The following is a 5,138-nucleotide window of genomic DNA, read 5'->3' on the forward strand; positions in this document are numbered from 1 at the left end:
TAAAGTGGTCCGCTGTTTAATTGCCTGCCAAGGGCTCATTATCAGAGCCCAACACGTCTCGCACGGTTGTTTGCAAGAAAGAAGAAGAAGTAGAGCTCGTTGCGATTGTAAGCAGAAATAGTAGCTACAATATTATATTCAGGGTGGCCAAGGAAGCTTGCAAGCGGTCATGGGAGGAGAGGCAGGAGCAACTGGGGAGGGGGAGGGTGGACGTGGAGGGCGGAAGGTATGGCCTGCAACGGCGCAAGGCAGCCTATTGAGATCATATTGAGGGCATGGGCGACATCACAGCCCGCATAAGCGGGCTTCAGCTGGTAGGCGAGCTTGAGCAAGAGGAGGAGGAGGAGCGGTAGGGGTCGCGGAGGAATGCTTCGTGCGGGCTGCTGTCTGGCAGCTACACCAAGAGCTACAGAACGTACGCTCCCATCTGGCGGCGCTGGAGACGGAGGAGGAGCCACCCGACCTTCTACAAGCTCGTAATATGCTTCAGAATATGCTTACACTTCAAGCATCCGGTGGTACTGCAGCTACTGGTGATGAGCTCAACCTGGGACCGGCACTCACCCTGCCAGGCATAGTTAATGATCCCCTCCCGCCAGCTATCATTAATAATTATAGTCGCATGCTGCAATATCAGGTCAACAACCTTATTGATGGTATGGACCGCCGCCTCACCCTCTTGCAAGCTATTGTACCCCTCCGCTTAACACTGGCTCCCCCCGGCGACTCCAGGCCTTCTTTGCCCAACTGAGATTCAAGGAGACATTCTATCTTCACCTTCAACTTTGTGCATGCCGACTTTTTATGGTTTGTGTTTCTTAATTACGTACTTCACTAATGTCACTCGTCATAATTCAAATACTTAGTTGAGCCATTTTTCTGCTCTTTTGAGGCATGCGAATACATAATCTTGTATTCACACTTACACTGTAATCACATCCAACAATACGAAATGAGACCCTAATTGTGTAGGGCTGCTAGAGAGAAATAGCGCAATAGCAATGACAATGAGGCCCACACCATCATTGATTCACACACAATGATGTTTAATTGCATGTCTAACACTTAGATATGGAGGGAGTATTGGTAATAGTGCATGGTAGGTAGAGAGACAATGCAACAACAATGTCTATGAGTCACACACCTTGTGTGACAGTGTGACACTGAGGTTAAGCCACATTGCAAATTGCAAAAGCAATGCTTGTGAGGTACACATGCTGTGCGACATTGCAAAGGTAGAAAACACCTCAATGCCTTTTGTTTTGTTAAAGCTAAGCCGGTTACAATGGTAACTATGTCAAAGTCGGCATACTTACAAACTTGTGTGCATAGATCCCCTCCTGTAACCATGACTGAGGCATATTTTTAAAAAAAAACAACTAAAAACTATGCCTCGTGTTATAATTGCCTAAGCTGACAATACAAGGACTCTAGTTTGCAGGCAGTAACTCAAGATGAGTCAAAGTGTCGCGACAATATGGAGATATTTCAAGAAGCTGAGAACCATACCATTGATGGACTATAGTTTCACCTAGTAGCACTTAACCGTAAATGGATATTAATTAAGAGCATCAATAGTGGTTGTGGAGAGAATGTCAAGATGGATGTAGAATGGGAGGACTACTGGCAATTAGCAATCATGCAAGTTGGGAGGGGTAGACAACCCTGTATCAGTTAGAGGGGGTCACAACACTGATGATGATGCAAGGGAGCAACCCATCCTCAGGGTCTTCCAGCTCCAACCATCATCATCCTTTCTGTCATTGGTATGGTCATCAATATCCTCTCTCTATTGAGCCCACAACTCATGATTCTCACTTACCAAAATTGGTTACTGACTATTTCCAAAGTTGCATGGGTTGCAACTCCACATAGTAATGAGAACTACTTCAAATCACATGACCAAATCATTACTCTTAATCACATCACCTAGAGTGTGGATAGTTGTGGGATAAATTACCTCCCTACACCTCCGCTATAAACAAAAGAAAATAAAGACAGACAATGGGCATACTTAATAAAGTTTCTAGTTCATAATTCAAATACATGGAATGAAATGTAAGTATGAAAAAAATTAAGAGCATACATAGTACAACATGGGTAGATGTCATTTTGATATTCGCTCGGGTTTTAGTTCGCTTGGAAAATCTCGCTCGGGCTACGGTAAGACTCCTTTACAAATATCATGAAAGAATTACAACTCATACAATAGATCTCCTACTATGGAGTCATGATTTACACATAGTATAGCTACAATAGCTCAAAAATATAATAGAGTACAATTATATTTAAAATGTGGTGCCCGACTAGGTAGGGGCTCGTATGCTTAAATTATCAAACACTCCCCCCTTCCTAGATTGTGTTGTCCCTTGACATGACTATGTGCAATATGCTCATTAGGATTAAGGTTGGTCTTTAGCTTTGAAATTTCTATGTAGTTGATGACACTCCCCTCTTCCTTCAGAGTGATTTATATCTGAGATGTGTTCTAGTTGAAATGTGAGTTGGGCTTCTATTGTTGAGGCAATTTTGCATTTTGTTGCAATTCTCCTTTTTGTTTCCACTTTTGGCAATGAAGATGGCTATTGGTGTTGCCTACCTTTTTGGGAACTGAGCCTCTTTGGGTAGTTGACTTTATGAAGGATCTTTTCCTTGGGTTCCATTGCAATATCAGTCCTCTATTATATTTCACCAACTTTGAATTATTGTGTGCACTCCTTATGATTGTTTTGATAGCTTTCTTGTTGAATTTATCATTGCTTGTCAAATTTTTTTGTATGCCATTCTTCGACTTGCCATTGTTTAATGGAGCTTTGCTGTTGTCCTTGAAGATAAGAGTTTCTCTTGACAAGCATAGTTCAGACTCACCGTTGTTGCTCTAATTCTTGAATGATTGATATGGGTAACAATTTCCTTATTGCTAGTACCTAATGTAGAAGGAATATATACAAGAGAATAGTGATGAGTGTTTCTAGATTAGGGTCTAATATTTGGATGATCAAAAGGAAAAATCTCGGTGGAAAAAAGTGTCTTTGGTATATGCTCTTATTGGAGTTGAGCAGTTGGGCTTTAAGTACTAGTTCATGCAAGGTGAGTGCTTGGAAGAAACAAAGGAAACATATCTAATGCAAGTGTCAGCTATGAGACACTCTATATGCATATGAGAAGTTTATCAAACAAAATCATGCACTGTGAAAGATGGAGTTGATGGGTGCTTCAAGGAACAAATGTAGCACATGTAACATCAAAGTGTGTCATAATAGCTTCCAATTTCCAAGAAGGGTTTTTGATGTAGAAGCTTATCCACTCATACCCACGGTGCTCACCTCATGTGAGTTTTTTTTGGACTTCCTTCTTCACTTCGCCAGAATTAAAATACATAGACTTAGACTCTTATGCTCACCTATACCATCATCAGCGACACAACATAAATATGATAATTTCTTCCATCTTGAGTAGCAACTAGAATAATTAAGACTCTTAGACCACTGAGAATATTACTTGAGTCTCTGGGAATAACGTCTCACTTATTTAGTGGCTTAACTGCTCGACTTTGACTCTTGTGCCATGTATTTTTAATGGCAATTTGGACATACGTGTTCAAGGCCAAAAAACCAATTCCATAGATTTTTGAGATTTAAGCCTCTTTCATTGTTTTGGTCTTTGGATGCCACCATTTTGTCCAATAGGTTGGCATACTTTGCTCCTCTTGATTTGTTTGTTGTATGTTAATAGTACTTTGTGAAACTGGTTCTACAACTGTAGTAGGAACTGATGGAGTCTTTGCTTTACCTACCATGAGAAGTGATTGTAGATGTTTGGGGTTCTCTGTGATTGACTTTCAATTTTAGAACCCAACTTGTGTGTAATCTCCATGTAGCTGTCTTTTGCATTTGTCCTTTTGCTATGACTTGATGGACACTAGGACTTGGTATCCATATTAGGTTATTTTAGAACCCACCTTGTGTTTAATCAACACGTAACTGTCTTTTGCATTTGTCCTTTTTCTATGACTTGATGGACACTAGGATTTGGTATCCATATCTAATTATTAGTGTTGTAAAAGCCTTGCTTTTGTAGTAGAAGATGAGGTATCTATATGGAGGTTGTATCACCCTTGGTTTTGATTGGCTTTTGTTGACTCTTGGTTGTGATTGATTGCCTTTGGGAGCCTTGTACTACATGATTGATCTTAGTTGTTCGAGTTTGAGCTACTACTTTTGGTAACCATGTTTGAGAGTTACCTTCTTAAAATCCTTGTGCTTTGAGTAGCTCGATTGGAAACATCTGCTTCTTCACATGTCTTTGTTGGGTAGCTTGGTAGAAATTTGACTTTATTACCGATATTTATTGCATTGCTTATTTCTTTGAAGGTCTTTTCTTTTTCCTTTTGTGGTTGTTCTTTCTTTTGATTGAGATTTTTGTCTTTTGTTGATAAATCAAATTTATCTTTGTAGAGATTTTTTCTTGAGGTGAGGAGGTCGAGGCTATTATCTTAGTCTTTTTGGACCAAACATCAACTTTTCCTTGAAAGTAACCTTGAGTAGTGATTGACTCATTTGATGCTACCCACCCTATTACCTTTGGTTGTTGAGTTTGAACTTGTGATTAGTGTATCCAAACTGGATCTTTGACTTTGATGTGCTCTTTGGATACTAACACTTGGTTGATTATTTTTGGCTTTTTTTGGAGGCTTTATTGTGATGGAAAATGTGGTTGATAAACTTCTTGCTTAGGTTTCCATTGCAGTGTCAATGGTTTGACTTTTGATATAGAGGCCGTGTAGGAATATTGATGGAGACTCATTGAAGGTAAGTTTGACAAGCGAGGTGGATCTGCTTTATGTTTTTCTTTAGCTTTACCTTTTTTCCTGTGGTTGGTTGTTTCTTTTTTTCATGGACTTGAGATGCTTTTGGGACTATTATTTTTGTTGTTGTTGACGCTTTTTGTTGTTGTCAAAAGAAGATGTTTATCCAAATTTTTGTCAGGACTAGACTATCTTTGACGTGATGGGAGTTGATTATGTAGAAATTTTCCTTCAACTCCTTAGTACTCAACTTAAGTACAACTTTTTCCATGCCAAAGCTAGAAATTGGTAGTTTGAAACTTGTGTATACTTTTTCTTCTAGCTCTTTGAT

At 39.7% G+C, this 5,138-nt stretch overlaps 1 pseudogene; it reads left to right on the forward strand.

The window, feature by feature from the left end:
- The first annotated feature begins 275 nt into the window (after positions 1-275).
- LOC147456986 (uncharacterized) lies at positions 276-822 on the forward strand (annotated as a pseudogene).
- The last annotated feature ends 4,316 nt before the right edge of the window (positions 823-5,138 follow it).

This window comes from Adiantum capillus-veneris, chromosome 5 (assembly GCF_014529385.1).
Source record: "Adiantum capillus-veneris isolate H3 chromosome 5, ASM1452938v2, whole genome shotgun sequence".
In the NCBI taxonomy this organism is placed as follows: Eukaryota; Viridiplantae; Streptophyta; class Polypodiopsida; order Polypodiales; family Pteridaceae; genus Adiantum; species Adiantum capillus-veneris.